At 40.3% G+C, this 21,047-nt stretch overlaps 1 long non-coding RNA gene across 1 annotated transcript; it reads right to left on the minus strand.

The window, feature by feature from the left end:
* Positions 1–634: 634 nt before the first annotated feature.
* On the minus strand, positions 635–19,787 carry LOC122495521. Its single transcript, XR_006300486.1, has 3 exons — positions 19,386–19,787; positions 11,284–11,622; positions 635–817 (listed from the first exon to the last, which is right to left on the minus strand). It is a non-coding gene; the product is annotated as an uncharacterized LOC122495521 (long non-coding RNA).
* Between the last annotated feature and the right edge of the window lie 1,260 nt (positions 19,788–21,047).

Consider the following 21,047-nt stretch of genomic DNA (forward strand, 5'->3'; position numbering starts at 1 on the left):
AATCATCAAAGGGGATCTTTTGAAAATGTATTTTGAGGTTTCATATTCACTGATCAACACAGTTTAAAGCGTTTGGAAATAATACTTCTATTATTACTGTAACAATACTTTTAATTATCAGCACTCTTTTTTTTTTTAAGTTTATTTATTTAGAGAGAGACAAAGGACCTGAGTGGGAAAGAGGAAGAGAGAATCCCAAGCAGGCTCTGCAGTGTCAGCACAGAGCCCGATGAGGGCTCGAACTCACAAACTGTAGATCATGACCTGAGCCAAACCAAGAGTCAGTCGCTCAACCCATTGAGCCACCCGAGCACCGATCAGCACTCTATTTTCGAAGTGTTTTTGCATTTACTCATTTTCCATGAAGTCATTTTGAATATATCCTTGTAAGGTGGTACCTCATTTTCACAGACCATCTAGGTCTGTGAGAGAGGCAGCTTTCCCCTTGTGTTTTATACCCGGAGACTCTAGCTTGCCCGTCCTCTCTCAGCGTTATATAGTACTTCACATGCACTAGGCTTTTGTTAATATGCTTAAAAATTACCTGTAGGTACTCGAAGCAGCTCCACGTTCTCTATCTCCGTGCCATCGCGCTGTACGTGAAGTGTAGCTCCTGCATCCCCAGCATCTTCTCCATGAAGTTCATTCTGTGTACCCCGACCAGGTGAGACTTCTCTTTGCTCTCTCCTCCTCCTGCTGCACTTGGCCTTCTCTCTGGTAGCACTCACCCCGGCATTCGTCCCTCAAGCCAGCCTGCTACAGCCATAGCTTTGTGTGTTTCACAGCCCCACTAAGGTAGAACCTGGTGGTTTATACGCTAGAGAAGGTCAAAGATCATTTTGGTCATCTTTTCATTCTTTTAATTATACCATGCATTTAGTAAACATGTTAAGTTTAGCTTTCAGGTTTAACATTTAAAACAAGGTATACTGTATATACTAACAATCCAGTGTTTGTAACAAAGAGGTACAATGCTAGGCCTTTTTTTTTTTTTTTTTTTTTTTTTTTTTTTTTTATGACTTTTGGGCTCCTGAGTGGCTCAGTCCATTAAACATCTGACTCTTGATTTCTGCTCAGGTCATGATCTCATGATTGGTGAGATCTAGCCCCAAGTCTGCCTCTGTGCTGATGGCAGCATAGAGCCTGCTTGGGATTCTCTCTCTCCCTCTCTCTCTCTCTCTGCCTCTTCCTTGAGTGTACTCACTCTCTCTCTCTCTCTAAATAAACCTAAAATAATTTTTACATGATTTTTAAAATTTAACAGCAAGGTAAATTTTGGCATTGGAAAAAGTTCTTTAACATGGTAAAGAATTGTTGCCTGCCTGCTATTTACATCTATTGTAGAGAGATAAACATTTGGAGAGATAATCTCTCAACCTATAGACTAACTTGTAGACAAATAAATAGCACTTGAAAATAGTGTTGGTTGAAAATACTATTTACTCAATTTTTATCTATTTAACTTGCCATATGGTGATGACTTTAACTATATGTTGGAAGAAAAATAAATGCCTTCTTTTTTTTTGAAGAATTTATATGCTTGTTCACGTCTGTGGCAGAGACGGGTAATAGCCAACCCAATATCCAGTTTTCCTATTTTCCTTCCTAAAAGAACCCAAATATTGTTTGGGATAGCGTGTGTCCAGCTGAAACACTGGCCACTTCAGGCTCCCTTGGGCTGGGCAGGGCTCTCTGACACATTAACGACCAATGAGATATGCGCACAGCTTGCTAACTGGAATCTTCGAGAATTTTTTTTTAATTATTATTTTAGAGAGAGAGACTGCAAGCAGGGGAGGGGCAGAGAGAGAGAGAGAATCCCAAGCAGACTCCACTCTCAGCACGGAGCCCTAGGTGGGGGTCGATCCCAGCTTATGGGCAGATGTGCCTATAAGTGACCCAAGCAGAAATTGGGAGTTGGAGGCTCAACCCACTGAACCACCCAGGCTCCCCAAGAAATCATTTTAAAAGAGGACAGACTTGGCAACATTATTTTGCTCTTTACTCTCCCTCTTCCTGTGAGAAGGGCAGCAGCCATCTTGCAAGCATGAGGAAGAAAGCCACAAGCCAAGGATGGCAGAATAGAAAGACAGAAAGAACCTGGGTCTTCAGTGGCATCGTGGAGCTTCTTACAGGAATAAAATAAACACCTGACTTTTTTAAGCCACTATAGTTGGGCTCCCGCTACATGGAGCCAAAAGAAACCCTAAGTGATACAACATGCCATTTAAAAACCGCCTGTCTGCCCTGTACCAATGTAGTTAGGTTCATGTAATCCTCAGCCTTAGGCAAATATTAACTTCCTTTTCTCTATGAGGTGAAATAAGCACTGTTCATACCATAAACCACCTCATACGTGACATTTCCACAGAAGCCTGCTTTTCTCTTGTGTTTTCTTTCTACTTAATTTTTTTTTCCTGACAAACAGAATCTGCACTTACAACTCACACTGTCACTTCTGATATAAACAGAACTTATGTTTTAGCACTCTGAGGAATCTCTGGAGAGTAGCTAGCACGTAAACAGAGCACCTGGGTGCATTTAGCTGAATCATCCCTTAAAAGGCTCACTCAGTACAGGAGAGAGACACTAGATTTCCTTTGTTGTGTTGTTGTTGTTAATGGTGACATGGATTTTTTTTTTTTTAAGTTTCATTTCAAGGGGTGCCTGGGTGGCTCAGTCGGTTAAGTGTACGACTTGGGCTCAGGTCATCATCTCGTGGTCTGTAAACTCGAGCCCTGCGTTGTGCTCTGTGCTCACAGCTCAGAGCCTGGAGCCTGTTTCCAGATTCTGTGTCTCCCTCTCTCTCTGCCCCTCCCCCATGCTTGCTCTCTCTCACTCTTTCTCTCTCTCAAAAATAACATTAAAAACAAACAAGATAGGCATTAACAAAAAAATAAACATTAAAAACAATTTAAGTTTTTTTCAAATACCTATCCATTGGTGAAATTTAGAGTTTCCCCAAAAGCAAATGAATTGAAGCAAATAAAAATATTGGAAAGGTTAGAAATAGAAGCTCTATATTATAAGTGGAAACTTCTACACTCTGCCCTCATTGTACCCATTCCCCCTTCAGATAGCAGAAAGCACACAAAATACGTGTATGGTCTGATGCTCTCTGCAGGCCCACTCTTCACATTTGTGGGGCCTGGGGCAAGGGTACAAATGGAGGCCCTGGCTTTCTCTTCTGACTCAGTCTTTTCACCTAGGGCTCTGTCCTAGATCCAAGCTTCTCTGTAGGAGTATCCTGGCTATATATCCCTTCTCTATCTACCCTTTCCCATCAGCCACCCCATGGTCATACTTCTGGACCAGGGCTGCACTCAAAAGGACCCTCTTGGGGAAAAGGTCAAAGACCCTGAACACATAGGTTCAGGTGGGAGATGTTGCAGCTGCAGGTACCCAGTGTATGGTCTATATAAAGGGGAGACAGGAATGGATGGGTATGTCCATTTGGCTCCAAGGACTCCTCACCCTCAGGTGAGGCACAGGTGAGCAGTCTCTTAAAGGGCCCAGTAAGGAGACTACCCAGTAGCTTGTGTCTAGGGTTGCCAGATAAGATATGGGACACCCAGTTCAATTTGAATTTCAGGTAAACAACAGATCATTTCTAGTATAAGTATATCCCCTGCAATACTTACAACATGCTTATACTAAAAAAAATATATACACACACACACACACACACACACACACATAAATAAATATATATATATATATATATATATATATATATATATATATATACATATATATATAGTTTGTTATTTAGCTGAAATCCTTAATGGGGTCTCCTTTTATTTGCTAACTCTCTCAATCCAAAATGTTTCTAAGGGCAGTTCTGGTTCCCTGATTGGTCAAATAACTGCAGGCATATGACACCACAACTTTGAAAAAGTGATCATATTCCAGCAGAAAGACAAGACGCTTACTGCTTAAACTGTGCAGGCAAACTAGATACATAAGGTGAGGGTTAGGAAGCCCAAGAAATCAAAAACAAGTTTTGGAGAAATATTGATGTCATGTCTGGTATTTAATATTTAATCGCTTAAGAAAATATTATGACCAACTTGTATTCTCTCAGCTATGTAAAAGACTGACTGTGAGTATGAAATAAGTCTTCAAATGTGTAAAAATGGGTACTGGCAGGAAAGAGTACTTCACACTAATGGAAGACAGACATGTAAATCCCTGAATGTTAACAGGAAGTGATCTCACATTATTGATTTGGGCTATCTTAAGAAAAGTCATAGACCACTTAATCTTCCTTGTATTTTTTTCAAGCCATTTTGAATTCTGTGTGTTTATCAAATTACATCATAAGAGCTGGGTGGGGATGGGAGCCACTATCGTTTTCCTCCTGGACTCTCCACCGTCAGTATTTGCAAATATTTTCATCTATTCTTTAGACGACTGTATGGTATAAATTGCATTAATTATATGTAGAGTCAATAACAAAGTGATTAACAACATTTATACATGTTTTTAACTGGCATTTGACTCAATGACTTGCAGGCCATTTCATCCCTGTAAGGATGGTTAGTTTTCCAGGGCACCAGTGTTCCTCTTCTAGAAATGGTAGAGGCTAGAATGGCAAGAGCCCAAGGTCAGGGCTGAGGAATCGAAGTCTGTGTCTTACACAACTTACACAACTGTGCAAGGCCAGACACAACTCAGAACACCTAAGCAGATTTAGCTGAACTCTCACTTAAAAGTAATCACTTAAAACCATCACCAGGCTCACTATTCTCATCTCCAAAATTAGGAGGCTCGTGTTGGGATAAATATGGCACACTGCACACATTCATTCATTTTAGAAATTTATTTTTTTGAGATATAATTCTCCTACCATAAAGTTCACCCTTTTAATATACACAAGTCAATGGTCTGAATGAACATTCATCTATCCTTATCCCCTCCCAGTGCTACTAAAGTTACAATAAAAGGATAAGTCCACAAGGACGAAGAGAATTCGAGAGGCTACCTAATGATAATTGACCTCGCACATCTGAGGAAGCTGGTTGCTAAGCTAGTAGTGGGGAAAGCCAAGAAGAACCTAATTCTACTACAGAATTTCCAAACCCTCAGGACTGGGCACCAGGTATCTGTGGATACAGAAAGTGAGGTTCCAAGCGGGAAGATTGGTTGAAAGTCTACCTAAGAAGGAATTTGTTTCAATTCCTTCCCCAGATCTGCACAGAAGTCTGAGGTGATGTCTTTTTTTTTTTAATTTTTTTTAATGTATATTTATTTCTGAGACAGAGCATGAGTGGAATGGTGGGGGGCAGAGAGAGAGGGAGACACAGAATCAGAAGCAGTCTCCAGGCTCTCAGCTGTCTGCACAGAGCCTGACGCGGGGCTCGAACCCACAAACTGTGAGATCATGACCTGAGCCAAAGTCGGTCACTCAACCGACTGAGCCACCCAGGCGCCCCTGAGGTGATTTCTTTGGGAAAGAAAACTGGACAATCCCTTGGTACAGAACAGTAAATGCACATGAAGGTGATTTACTATTGTAAGCAGAGAAATCCATTAGCTGTTCACATCATGAATGCTAAGATTTCCCACATTCCCCTTCCTTGGTTCCCTGAATGTCGACAGCCAGGCCTATAAACGTAGGAATACCCAAATACCTGGAAAGCAGGGGATTGAAAGATCCATCTCTCAAGAATTTGACCACCCCAAGAAAAAAGCAAAACAAAAAAACCCCAAAATATTGATATTGAGTAAGCCAGATCACCTTACCCTCAAACCCAGGCCCTACAAGTCTTGTCCAGGAACCCAGAAAAAACAATCAGCTGTTTATTGCCCATTGTAGGCAGCCACAAACCAACAGATAGTTTCCTAATGGAAGACAAGGACCAAAATAAACATAACAAAGAGGCAACTTACAAAAAACAAACTATACAGGGAGAAGACATTTTTTAAAACTATCATTATTACATTCAGAGAGAGAAGTAAAGACATCCCAAACATGAAACAAAAATTAGCTATACAAAGGAATGTTCCAAGAACAAAGAGTTCTTAGAAATTAAATATATAATAGTGGACATTATAACTCCTGTGGTAGGCAGAATAAGGGTTCCCAAAGATGTCTAAATCCTAAACATAAACAAAAGGGACTTAACAGATGTGACTAAGTTTAGAGGTTTTAAGATGGGGAGATTATCCTGTATTGTTAGATGGGCCCAATCTAGTTATATGAGCTCTTAAAAGCTGGAAACTTTTCCAACAGGAGACTGAGAGATGCCATGATAGAAGAAGAGGCAGGAGAGATTAGAAGTATGAGAGGGACTCCATTCACTGTTGCTGGCTTTGAAGATGGAGGAAAGGAGTCATGAACCAAGAAATGTGGGTAGCATCTAGAAGCTAGAAAAGCCCTTAACTGAGAGCCATCAAGAAAATGCAGACCTACATTCACAGACCAACTACAAAATGCAATTCTACAATCACATGAAACTGAACTCTGCCAACAACCTGAATAGGCAAAGAAAAATTCCTCCCAAGATCCCCCAGAAAGGAACATAGCCCTCCAGATATCTTGACTTTAGTTCAGTAAGACTCACATTAGACTTCTGATCCTTATAACTGTAAAATGATACATTTATGTTAAGTCACTCCATGGAATATAAAGTGAAGTGAATTTCCTAGAAAGCAGAACAAAAAACAAACAGCTGGAAAACAGAGGAGAAAATATAAGGAAATTAGAAGTCTAATCCCAGCAATCCAATATCAAAAAAAAAAAAAAAAAAGCTCAAGAAAGAGAAGGAGGAAACAGAAGGGAATCACCAGGAAATAATTCAAGAAGTTTCTCCAAGTGGAATGACATAATTTTCAGATTTGAAGGGCTCACTGAGGGCCCAGAACACAGCACATACTTATTAAATACAGAACACTGATGACAAAGATCCTATAATTCCCAGAGATGAAAAATATTTGATCACTTTCAAAGTAAAAGGAAAAAGAATGATTTTGACTTTTAAACAAGACTAGTGGACAACAAAGGCTTACCCTTAATTTACTGGAGACTCATTGCTTCTGTGAACAATCATAGCAATGTTTCCAATGATGGGAATTGTACAAATAAAAAAGACTGTAAGAAACATATCACCAATTCTGGCAAAAGTTATTAATAACACCACCTCTGCCCTTGATGGATACGGATCAGTCACAACTCTTTGACACAAGTAGAGAGAGACAATACCATGCCTCTAGATTTCCTGTTGTCTAGACATGGGGCCATTTGTATTATCACTAATACTGCTTGCTGCACTTGGGCCAATAAAGCAGGTAAAATAAAAAGACTAAGCATCCTTTGTAGGAAAAAAGCTACTTGACTTTCTAAGGTTGATCCTCCAGGCCTATGGCAATTGTTTTCTTGTCCTGGGGTGGGCAATTGGAGTTATTGGTGTTGAAGTATCTTACAGGCAACAGTAATTGTTCTTGTTGTTGTCAGAGTAGTTGTGATATTAGTCCACCTTATTTTCTCCTGTTTTAAATGCATCTTCTCAATCACTCTCTTGCCAGATGATCTCTCAATACACTTGGCTATGGAGACAACTGGGCAGTTCTCTCTTGGAGATTGGGTAAAGATCTGGATCTCAAGCATATCCTGAGTTGGTTAACTTCTCGAAAGTGAGAGAATGACCAAAAGACAGGCCTGAGAGACTGAGTATAGAAATGGACAATGGTCGGATTACATATGACAACAGAACTCTGAACCACAACCAGTTCAAGAAGCCAAATCATTGCAAATCACAAATCTCTGCAGCAAACAGCACAAGAACAGTCAGGACTTGGTCAATGACTGCCAGCTTCCCTATTTTTTGTCCCTGTTTCTAAAAACCAGAGAAAGCCAAATATGCTGAGTGTATCAATCATGTGACTAAAATCTTTCACTAAAATCTACACATGGCTTTCAAGATTTAAACCATATTTCTTAGCATATCTTACAAATTTCTACTGTATTCATCAGTACTCTTTTAATTACAAGTGATAGAAACCCAATTGAAGGAAGTTTACATAAAAAAGGTAATTACTGGTTCATATGACTGGAAATAAGAGGAGAAAAGTAGAATTCAGGTATAATTGGGTCTTGATGAAGCTAATGAGCCTTGGGCATTATTCAAGGTAGGGAAAAGAAGCTAATGTGATCTTCTGGGTAGAATCCTATGGGCTACTCAATGTACTGTTGTGTTTTCCAGGGATGATGTGTAATCAGTATGGATATGTCACGTGCTTGTACTATGAACGATCATAAAGTTCAGAGGAGATAATCATGGTGGAGAGAAGCCAGACATACTAGTTTCTTTGGAACCCACAACCCTAATAACAAATTTCTGGCATAAGTCTCTTTGATGATGTCACCAACTGGAGCCTTTGATAAAGGGAGGCAGCCTCTATATGGAGACACCCCTTTGGTCTTGGAACTGTTGCCCCTCTGACTACAAGCAACTAAGAACCAATAATTTGGCTCCTAAAGAAACTGAATGCCTGACCTATAGAGGCTTGGAACCGTTTGCCTGATCTTCTCATTTTGAGCAGGGTCAACATGGACTCCATGACTAACAGTGTAGGAAGGGGCCCAACAAGCCTCACTGATGAAATGCAAATGGTGTATTCAAGAATACAACCAGCCTGGAATTAGTAGTATCTTAACTTTACACACAAAAAAAGTGGCAGCTACCCCTTTAGATTGACATGGCTTAGATCGTAAGGCTAATGACCACTCGTTTGAGTACACTGCTCATCATGTCCCCCAACATTAGACATGTGGGCCAAAGTAGGGACATAATGGGTCCCTATAAATTTTGAAAAATTTACTTGTAATGAGAGAGGTTATGCCTATGTGAGGGTAGGAGAAATATGGAATTCTCTGTACCTTCTTCTCAATTTTGCTAAATTGCTAAACTGTTCTAAAAAACAAAATACTCTTGTCCTTCCTGCATCTGCCCCTTCTGGATTAAAGGTCTAAATACAAGTCGGGGCACTTGGGTGGCTCAGTTGGTTAAGTGTCCGACTTTAGCTCAGGTCATGATCTCACAGTTCGTGGGTTCCAGCCCCACCTCAGGCTCTGTGCTGATAACTCAGATTCAGAGCCTGCTTCAGATTCTGCGTGTCCCTCTCTCTGCCCCTTCCCCACTCGTACTGTGTCTCCTTCTAAAAAATAAATAAAAACATTAAAAAACAAAGAAATACAAGTAGAGGATGATTGGATAAAGGCATATTTGTAGCTAATAGAATGGAGCACATTGATTTTTTGGCAGTAGAGGGAACATCTTAAGATCCAAGGGCCATGGGAAAGAAAGGACATTAATGATCTTTCTGTTTCAGAACTGTACTGGAGTTCACAAAACCTCTCTCAAACTCTTGCAAGTGTCTTAAATTTAACTGTTGAGTCTCACATTCTCCCCCACACAGCTCTTGCCACTCTTTGGGCACTATTCCCTTTAATCCTGTCAAGAAATCTATTGGGAATGGCAGAAGATGGCCTCGGTGTCTATAACTCCCAGGCAAAAACAAAAACAAAAATCCTGTCCATACCACTGGATGTCTTCTTCACTCACACTTCTATAGCTATCACTCCGTCATTCAACAGGGCAGAAAAATGCCACTCGACTGGTTGTATGAACAAACTGGACAGGTTGGGCTGACTGCTCTTAGGTAGTCCCTCCAAAGGAATGCCTGGACTCAATTACTCAAACTGAACTGGGAGCCCTGAAACCTGCCAGACAGCTGGGAGACCACACCAGTTGCACTGTTGCCCCTCTGACTAGAACCAGATTTAGGGGTCCCAACAATTATAAACAACATTTTCTTTCCAGGGGCACCATGTGTGCCCCTGGGACTGTGCTTCCTATATGGAAACTGGGCATTCACTTGCCTGTCTCCAAAAATCTTGCTGCTTTGCACATTAGGGGTAAACATAAGAGACCTTTAATTATTTAAGGAAACACCATAAGTAAGTCATGTAGCCCTTAGGCAGCAGCAGAGATCTCTCCAAAATGAGGCTTTGTTATCTCAGGAAAATTTCCAGAGGGTTAACTGACTTATTATTGATGTGATCCCTATGGTGTAAGTCATCCTATTAGATTAGAAAAGATGATTCAAAACTTGTTCCTGAAAATACAAATCAAAACCATACAGAGATATAACCTCACACCAGTCAGAGTGGCTAAAATGAACAACTCAGGAAACAACAGATGCTGGCGAGGATGCAGAGAAACGGGAACCCTCTTGCACTGTTGGTGGGAATGCAAACTGGTGCAGCCACTCTGGAAAACAGTGTGGAGGTTCCTCAAAAATTGAAAATAGACCTACCCTATGACCCAGCAATAGCACTTCTAGGAATTTGCCCAAGGGATACAGGAGTGCTGATACATAGGGGCACTTGTACCCCAATGTTTATAGCAGCATTTTCAACAATAGCCAAATTATGGAAAGAGCCTAAATGTCCATCAACTGATGAATGGATAAAGAACTTGTGGTTTATATATACAACAGAATACTACTTGGCAATGAGAAAGAATGAAATCCTGCCATTTGCAGCAACATGGATAGAACTGGAGGGTATTATGCTGAGTGAAATAAGTCAGAAAAGGACAGGTATCATATGTTTTCACTCATATGTGGATCTTGAGAAACTTAAGACCATGGGGGAGGGGAAGGGGAAAAAATAATTACAGAGAGGGCGGGAGGCAAACCATAAGAGACTCTTAAATACAGAGAACAGTGTGAGGGTGGATGGGGTGGGAATGGGTGATGGGCATTAAGGAGGGCACTTGTTGGGATGAGCACTGGGTGTTGTATGTAAGCCAATCTGACAATAAATTATATTTAAAAAAAAAATAAAAAAGCAAAAAAATAAATTGATCAGCATTAAAATTAAAAAAAAAATTGTCCCTGACTCTAGTGGAGTGATCACTGACACCACCTTGACCCTGGAAGGTATTCAGGTCATCTTCAGTTCACTGGCCAGGGCTGTCATGGATAAGTTACCCTAGATGTCTTCTTTACAGACCAAGGCAGAGTCCGTGTGGCGTGTGATACTGTACCTGTGTTAATACCTAAGGCCAAGTGGAAAAGTCAATACAGAAACTAAAGGAGAAAGCCATATGGCTATGTAAGACTCTGATGGCTTTTGGAATTTGTTTTGCTAGTTGTATCCAGGATCCTGGGGGTATGATTGTGCAGATTTGCCCCAACCCGCTGCAATTGGAATGCTGCGGATAGCAGCCTTAATTAAATGCTGTGAGAGACAGATTAAATGGAGTCAGCCCTCACCTCGGTAGGTAGCTGACAGAGTGCAATACTCATCGGAAACTTCTCCGCGGGTCTCTCATGTTTCTGCACATCTTGTTCCAGACTGTCCTTTCAAAGATGACTGTATAGTGAGCACTCTTGGAAGACAGAGAGAGTAGAGTGTTTCCTCTGAAGCAAAGGGTAGATTTGCTTACAGCCTTGTAGATAGTGTTTCCCTCGAAGGCAAAAGTCAGGCAAAGTTACTGCCCATGTAACATGTGGGTGCCCCAAACTCAGGTTTCTTCTCCTGTAATGCCACCTGCTGTACATGCAGGCCTCTATATCATCCGGTGGGAGTTGGGATTCAGACTGTTGCCCCTGCTGAAAAAAAAAAAGAAATGTCAGTACTATGGCTACTGTTTCTCTGTGGATAATAAAGCTCTTGGTGTCTGATCCAGGAATATTGTAACAACATCCACAAAACTGTGGCAGGCTAATTTGCTAGCTTGTAAGCAGGATAAAGTCTCACACCCTTCACAGTGCTTAACCACCATATTCTCAAAATCCTAGATTTTTTTTTTTAGATTCCTTCTCCTGTATTCAGTAATGATCCTCAAGGAGAGTGTCAATAGTAAGGAAGGTACAATTTATCTATCAGACTGGAGGGGCTGGTAGGGCTTCCAAGTGGAGATGACCAATGCAGAATTGCATATTGTAGTATTTGGTATATGAGTGATATTAAAGCCATAGTTTTGATAAAGGCTACCCAGGAAGAACATATAACGTAAGTGGTGTGCCTGGGTCAGCTCACACCTGCTCGCAAGAGCCAATTTTGTATACATCTTCCTAATCCTGTGTTCAGTGACTTCATGTTGGTAGCTTGAAGTTGGCCATATGAGGGTATTAATGCCATGGAAATTAGCAAATGCTACAAATCAAAGGTTTCCCTCAACTCTTGTGAGAACTAGTTGTTATCAGCATGCCACAATGGGGGCAGGTTCCTTACTCTATCCTCCTGTCCAATGTGGAGAATAATTTTGCCTATATCATGGGATTGCTTAGAGGATTAGGCAAGGAAATCTATAAAGCATGTAGAATAGCCTTGGTATATATTGTATTTAATTGAATCTAAGATGCTACCAAATTGAAGATGCAGCCTTATTTTACAACAGATTGTCTAAATAGAAAAAAACACTGCTGGAGCGCCTAAGTGGCTCAGTTGGTTGGTTGAGCGTCCAAATCTTGACTTTGGCTCAGGTCATGATCCCAGGGTCATGGGATTGAGCCCTGCACCGGGCTGTGTGCTGAGCTTAGAGCCTGCTTAAGTTTCTCCCTCTGCACCTCTCCCCTGTTCATGCTCGCTCTCTCTCTCAAATTAAAAAAATAATAAATAAATAAATAAATAAATAAAGGAAAAAACACTGCTAATTAAATTATGCTTTCTTACCACATGATTGTAGGACATGTCTCAATTTCAATAATGGTAAAGTGTGAAAAAATGTCTGTCTTAGAATGAATAACGTACAGTAGCTTGTTTATAAAATGCTTCACTGTATATTATCATTGCGATGAGCCACAATGGGTGTATGTGTAGTAAAATGTCATCTGCCTTATTCTACCATTTTAATCCTTAATCTATTCAAAACTTCTAAAAATAAAATTGCTGAGAAATCAGATCGTTTGTATTAATGAATGCATGGCATATAAGTAGGAAGGGAGGAGGAGATTGGAAATATGACTATATTTCAAAATAAAACCAAACACAAATTTCACTGAATTTTAAATTTAAATATTATTTTTTAATGAGAATTAAACATATGAGAAACATCAGTGGGATCCTACAATAATACTTACAATCATAAATAAGTGAATGCAAAATTAGGAGTCCTCTGAACAATTTTTGCACATTTAAAACAGCATGTAAACTTATATGAAAATGAGGGGAGTATTAAGTGTATTTATTTGACTAACTATGTACATCCTGAGAAAAGGATAAGAAACTGGTAAATAATTACAAAGGAAGAGGGCTGCCTAAAGTGTAATTATCTCAAGTCTGTGGGAATGAATTTATATTGTATAAAGAAAAATTCCTGGAAACAAATGAATACAGGCTATCAAACTTGGAGAGAGAAGAGAGACTACTACGTTTGTACAGGAAAACGTCAAAGGGAAATGTTGGTTATTTTTTTTACACCACTGCAACTAAAAATAAAATAGAAGAGCCTAACATAATTATGTGAGGAATTTGCAGCTATTACCCAGAATACAGTTTCAAGCAGGCTACACAATACAATGACCTTCAGCAAAACTTGACTCCAAACCCCATCGAAGTAATCTCCAGTTCCCTCTGTGGAAGCTTAATGTTCAGCATAAGATCTGGCTTTTGACCTCAAAATAACTCCAGAGCTCAGCACACTGTTTCCGGACTCACTGCCTAATGCACATGTGCCAGCTGCCCACAGCCAAGGCACTCTGCTAGAAGTGGTTTGCAAGCCACTTTTCAGACCATGTTGGGAAGGACACTCCCAGAGACCAGGGTAATGGACAAGGCATGACATTTTCAATCAGGAGATGTATTTCGGGTATGTCATTTAGGCATGTGCCTGGGGCAAAGCAGCCTGTCATCCCCAGAGTTCTCATCAAAAAGGAAGTAGTAAAACTTGCCTTTGAGAAATCATGAGACTCTTGAAAGCATCTATTTTTGAAAGTACTTTTTAAGTTTTAAAAGTGCTTTACAAATATAATAAAGGATTATTATCACTATGACCACTACCACTCTTGTTTTCCCTGCAGAGCTGGCAAAGTCACAGTCACCATAGCATTGTATTATGAGCTTGGGACAGGATTCCACACAAAATGAGTAGTAAATAATTATTTGATAGTGAAGGTATATTAAGATGCCTTCTTTTTATTTTATTTTATTTTTGATTTTTTAAAATTTACATCCAAATTAGTTAGCCTATAGTGAAACAATGATTTCAGGAGTAGATTCCTTAGTGCCCCTTACCCGTTTAGCCCATCCCCCCTCCCACAACCCCTCCAGCAACTCTCAGTTTGTTCTCCATATTTATGAGTCTCTTCTGTTTTGTCCCCCTCCCTGTTTTTATGTTGTTTTTGTTTCCCTTCCCTTATGTTCATCTGTTTTGTCTCTTAAAGTCCTGTTGTGAATGAAGTCATATGATTTTTGTCTTTCTCTGACTAATTTCACTTGGCATAATACCCTCCAGTTCCATCCATGTAGTTTCAAATGGCAAGATTTCATTCTTTTTGATTGCCGAGTAATACTCCATTGTATATATATACACCACATCTTCTTTATCCATTCATCCCTCGATGGACATTTGGGCTCTTTCCATACTTTGGCTATTGTTGATAGTGCTGCTATAAACATGTCCCCTCAAAACAGCACACCTGTATTCCGTGGATAAATGCCTAGTAGTGCAACTGCTGGGTTGTAGGGTAGTTCTACTTTTAGTTTTTTGAGGAACCTCCATACTGTTTTCCAGAGTGGCTGCACCAGCTTGCATTCCCACCAACAATGCAAAAGAGATCCTCTTTCTCCGTATCCTCGCCAACATCTGTTGTTGCCTGAGTTGTTAATGTAAGCCATTCTGACAGGTGTAAGGTGGTATCTCATTGTGGTTTTGATTTGTATTTCCCTGATGATGAGTGATGGGCATTTTTTCATGTGTCAGTTGGCCATCTGGATGTCTTCCTTGAAGAAGTGTCTATTCATGTCTTTTGCCCATTTCTTCACTGGATTATTTGTTTTTTGGGTGTTGAGTTTGATGTTCTTTATAGATTTTGGATACGAACCCTTTATCTGATATGTCATTTGCAAATATCTTCTCCCATTCTGTCAGTTGCCTTTTAGTTTTGCTGATTGTTTCCTTTGCTATGCAGTTTTTTATCTTGATGAGGCCTCAGTAGTTCATTTTTGCTTTTGTTCCCCTTGCCTCCAGAGACATGTTGAGTAAGAAGTTGCTGCGGGCAAGATCAAAGAGGTTTTTTCCTGCTTTCTCCTCAAGTATTTTGATGGCTTCCTGTCTTACATCGAGGCCTTTCACCCATTTTGAGTTTATTTTTGTGTCTGGTGTAAGAAAGTGGTTCAGGTTCATTCTTCTGCATGTCACTGTCCAGTTTTCTCAGCACCACTTGCTGAAGAGACTGTCTTTATTCCATTGGATATTCTTTCCTGCTTTGTCAAAGATTAGTTGGTCATACGTTTGTGGGTCCATTTCTGGGTTCTCTATTCTGTTCCGTTGATCTGAGCATCTGTTCTTGTGCCAGGAACATACTGTCTTGATGATTATAGCTTTGTAGTATAGCTTGAAGTCTGGGATTGTGATGCCTCCTGCTTTGGTTTTCTTTTCCAAGATTGCTTTGGCTATTTGGGGTCTTTTCTGGTTCCATACACATTTTAGGATTATTTGTTCTAGCTCTGTGAAGAATGCTGGTGTTACTTTGATAGGGATTGCATTGGATATGTAGATTGCTTTGGGTGGTATCGATATTTTAACAATATTTGTTTTTCCTATCCAGGAGCATGGAATCTTTTTCCAATTTTTTTGTGTCTTCTTCAATTTCTTTCATAAGCTTTCCATAGTTTTCAGTGTATAGATTTTTCACCTCTTTGGTTAGATTTATTCCGAGGTATTTTATGGTTTTTGGTGCAATTGTAAATGGGATCGATTCCTTGATTTCTCTTTCTGTTACTTCATTGTTAGTGTATAGGAATGCAACCGATTTCTGTGCATTGATTTTATATCCTGCAAATTTGCTGAATTCATGAATCAATTCTAGCAGTTTTTTGGTGGAATCTTTGGGGTTTTAACAAAGTATCATGTCATCTGTAAAGAGTGATAGTTTGACCTCCTCCTGGCTGATTTGGATGCCTTTTATTTCTTTGTGTTGTCTGATTGCAGAGGCTAAGACTTCCAATACTATGTTGAATAACAGTGGCGAGAGTGGACATCCCTGTCTTGTTCCTGATCTTAGGGGGAAAGCTCTCAGTTTTTCCCCATTGAGGATGATATTAGCATTGAGTCATTCATATATGGCTTTTATGATCTCGAGGTATGATCCTTCTATCCCTACTTTCTTGAGGGTTTTTATCAAGAAAGGATGCTGTATTTCGTCAAATGCTTTCTCTGCATCTATTGAGAGGATCATATGGTTCTTGTCCTTTGTTTTATCGATGCGATGAATCACATTAATTGTTTTGCAGATATTGAATCAGCCCTTAATCCCAGATATAAATTCTGCTTGGTTGTGGTGAATAATTTTTTTAATGTATTGTTGGATCTGGTTGGCTAATATCTTGTTGAGGATTTTTGCATCCATGTTCATCAGGGAAAATGGTCTATAGTTCTCCTTTTTAGTGGGGTCTCTGTCTGGTTTTGGAATCAAGGTAATGCTGGCCTCCTAGAAAAAGTTTGGAAGTTTTCCTTCCATTTCTATTTTTTGGAACAGCTTCAAGAGAATAGGTGTTAACTCTTCCTTAAATGTTTGGTAGAATTCCCCTGGAAAGCCATCTGGCCCTGGACTCTTGTTTTTTGGCAGATTTTTGATTACTAATTCGATTTCCTTACTGGTTATGGGTCTGTTCAAATTTTCTATTTCTTCCTGTTTCAGTTTTGGCAGTGTATATGTTTCTAGGAATTTGTCCATTTCTTCCAGATTACCCATTTTATTGGCATATAACTGCTCATAATATTCTGTTATTATTGTTTTTATTTCTGTTGTGTTGGTTGTGATCTCTCCTCTTTCATTCTTGATTTTATTTATTTGGGTCCTTTCCTTTTCCTTTGGGATCAAACTGGCTAGTGGTTTATCAATTTTGTTAATTTTTTCAAAGAACCAGCTTCTGGTTTCATTGATCTGTTCTACTGGGTTTTTTTTAATTTCGGTAGCATTAATTTCTGCTCTAATCTTTATTATTTCCTGTCTTCTGCTGGTTTTGGGTTTTATTTGCTATTCTTTTTCCAACTCTTTGAGAGACAGAGAGAGACAGAGCATGAGCAGGGGAGGGGCAGAGAGAGGAGGAGACAGATTCTGAGGCAGGCTCCAGGCTCTGAGCTGTCAGCACAGAGCCCTACGTGGGGCTCAAACTCACAAACTTCGAGATCATGACCTGAGTCGAAGTCAGGCACCTGAGCCACCCAGGCGCCCCAAAATGTCTTCTTAACACACGTGTTTCAAGATAGAAGTATCACTTTTTTCTTTGTTTTTTAATTTTTTTAATGTTTACTTTTGAGAGAGAGAGGAGGGGCAGAAGTGGGGGAGGGGCAGAGGGAGAAAGTAAGAGACAGAATCTGCAGCAGGCTCCAGGCTCTGAGCTGTCAGCACAGAGCCTGACGTGGGGCTCAAACCCATGAACCATGAAATCATGACCTGAGCTGAGGTCAGACCCTTAACCAACTAAGCCACCCCCCCCTTTTATTATTGTTATTATTATTATTATTATTATTATTATTATTATAAAGTCTAAAGGAATGCTAGAAAAATCATGGGCTTTTAATTCAGACAGACCGGGATTTGAATCAGGATTTAACACCTTACTAGCTGTATGATAGTAGGCAGTTTACTTAACCTCTCCGAGTTTAGGGAGCCCCACCTCCCAGGCTTATGGGCATTTCAGTGTGTAAAGTGCTGACCTAGCTCGATGAATTCTAGCTTCCTCTCTCTGGTCTTAAATACTTTGTCTTTTTTCCTTACATTTTGCAGGGAGCTCTGGAAGAACTCAGTGGGGTTACGGGTGATGCTGTGTAGACTGGTAACAGCATTTATTCCATTCTTTCTATATATCAGGCACTGTGCTGAGTCTTCCCATAACCGTTTTCATTTAATCCTTACACAACCCTATAAGAAAGGCATTAACGAACGTACTGTATTAGTTTACTATTAGTGTTGTAGCACATAACCAGAATTTTAGTGGCTTAACGTCCATGCGCTTTCCAGCTTCTAGAGAACACTCGCTTTCCTTAGTTAGAGGCCTCTGCCTCGCTCTGACCTCTGCTTCTGCTGTACCATCTTTCAGTTTCCTGCCTCCCTCTTTCCTGTATCAGGACCTTAGTGATTACATGGCACCCACCTAGATAATCTCCCCATCTCAAGATCCTTAGTCACGGCTGCAAAGTCCTGTTTGCCGTGTGAGGTAACATACTCACAGGTTCTGGGGATTAGGAAGTGGACTCTTGGAGGAGTCATTCTGTCTACCACACATGCCTGTTTAACAAATGAGGGAACGGAGGCTTCTCAGCTCGGGCACTTCGTAATCAGAATCCACGTTCTCCATCTTTGCTCTGTACCCAGAAGCAATGTAGCCATTTGGTATGAGCAGACGTGCCTCATTTTTAGGCGTGGTTATCACATTGATTGTGGCGACGACATTTGATAAGTAAGGATCAGACATGAGTTTATTGTGTGCATTGTCTTGAGCTCAGAAGCCATATTTATTATCTACTACCCAACTGATCACCTTCAAGAAAAACTTAGTATCTACCTGGCATGGTACCAGTTGTTACAAAGAATTAAAGACCCAATGCATTTTGTCCCTGAGGGAATTTCCAAAACAAACAATATAAAAACACAAAAGTGTATGTGTCAGACTGAAGCCCAGTGGGGATTGCTGCACCTACTGAGAAGGATAATTAGCACATTTAGTAGTTTGGAATTCTTTCCTGAGTCTTTTGTAATGGAGTTGTTGACTTACTTCAGTTGCTCTATCTTATTTACTATTAGTTCATGAAACTATTGACTGAGGTTGAAACTTTGCTTTAAATTTTTTTAATATTCATTTTTGAGAGAGAGAGAGAGCACGCAAGCAGGGGAAGGGCAGAGAGAGGTGGGAGGGTAGAGAGGATCTGAAGCAGGCTCCCTGCTGACAGCCCAGACCCAATGCAGGGCTGGAACTCAGGAATCATGAGATCATAACCTCAGCCCAAGTCTGATGCTCAGCCAACTGAGCCACCCAGGAATCCCTATATAAAAATTTTCAAGTTTGGAGACTCAGGGGCCCAACTGTACTGACAGCTCAGAGCCTGGAGCCTGCTTTGGATTCTGTCTCTCCCTCTGTCTCTGCACCTCTCCAAAATAAATAAACATTAAAAAATATTTAAAGTTTGGATGTTCAGCCTACTTACTGAATTCAAGCAATAATGACTGCTGTAGAGATGAGTTCTGCTGAAGCAAATCATTCAAGTTTTCCTCACTAAAAATGGATGAGAACATTTCACTAAAGGTTGGAATTCAGAGAAACATACAAACAAGTCCCCCAATAAGTGTGCTAAGTCATTTAAACGTTATCTCTTTTCATTGCTTGTTTTTGCCAGTTTTTAAAGCAGCTTTCTTTCTGGTAAAAATGCCGGTGCCGTTTACATCTGGTGCAGAGGAAACCTGGAAGGGAAGGAAGAACACACAAGCATTTGAGGTGTCTGCAAATGTGGGACCTCAGGAAAAGGAAAGAATCAGAGAAGAGAAAGGGAAAGGAGAGACAAAATGAAGAAGGCTGCAGGGAAAAGAGGCCTCAGGGAGGGAGTACAAGGAAATCCCACGGAACAGCACAACTCCCAGCTTCCATTGCTGAGAATAAAGGGACCACAATTTCTCTCTTGAACACTGTTGATTTTTTTTTTTTTTAATTTAGAAAGAGCTAAAAGGAGACCATTTTAGGTGATCAGGTCCTAGGGCCATTTGCCACTGTTAACACTTCTCTCAGGCTGTTCTCTGTACCTACAGTCAGGATGAGAATATTCTAGGGAGGAGAGAGGGAAGGAAACATGGGAGGAAGTGAGAGAAAGAGGAAGAGAGGGAAGAAAGAACTCTGCCTTGCTGGGGCTGCTGGTCAGGTGCTGAGTTGGCTGAGTGCCCTTTGACCTCTAAGAACAATTTGAATCACGGCTCCCCAGTCATGTTCAGATTGCACGTGCATATTCAAAAGTGCACAAAAAAAAAAAAGAAAAAAAAAGTGCACAAAGTACCTTACAGACGTGGAAGAAAACGTGTCTTTGACCTGGGGCTCTGAAACCACGTGTCACTCAGGGAATCCGGAAACTGAACTCCAGACCAGTGAGAGGAACTGAGCCTCCAGAAGCCCTATGGGTTCCTGTCCGTGTCAGTGGCTGGCAGTACAGTTTCGGGAGGATTTGGAAAAACACCATATCTCAGAGGTGGAAGGGGTCAGGCAAAGCCACGTATGAAACAGAGAAAGTATTCTATCCTGTGCAATTCGTGGATAATGAGGCCATTATTTATCCGATTGAACTTGAAGTTTCACGCTGTCTCTGCAGCTTTTCTTCTCCAGTTTGTCCATGTTTATGGCTTTGAAAACAATTCATGCCTCGACTCCAATGCCAACATGACACTTCTGTTTATATACAGAAGACGCTTCTGCACTGTAATTCTATATTCATAATTCTTAAGGTATTTATATCTGGTAAGTTTTTTGCTTAGCTCTTCATGTAACTCAATAGTACTATATTATCTACTGAAGAATAAAGGAGTGATATAACAAACAGCTTTACTCTGGAGGATTACCTTTTGCATGTTGCCAGATCTTAATTGTCCATCTTTCAGTTCTCTCTCTGTATGACCACAGTGAAGTGTTCCAGAAGGGTTAGCTAATGGCCCGCTGGCTTCAGTTAATTTCCTTCGAGAAGATTTATCTTTATTTGTGTCTGTACCAGTGACTGGATAGCAGCACTTACAGGTTTGTGAAGCACTCCAATGTACCATCAACACAATGATAAAGAACAAAATGCTATTGTTTTTCTCACAATACGTCACTGACAAAAATGAAACATTTA

This window comes from Prionailurus bengalensis, chromosome F2 (genome assembly GCF_016509475.1).
Source record: "Prionailurus bengalensis isolate Pbe53 chromosome F2, Fcat_Pben_1.1_paternal_pri, whole genome shotgun sequence".
Lineage (NCBI taxonomy): Eukaryota > Metazoa > Chordata > Mammalia > Carnivora > Felidae > Prionailurus > Prionailurus bengalensis.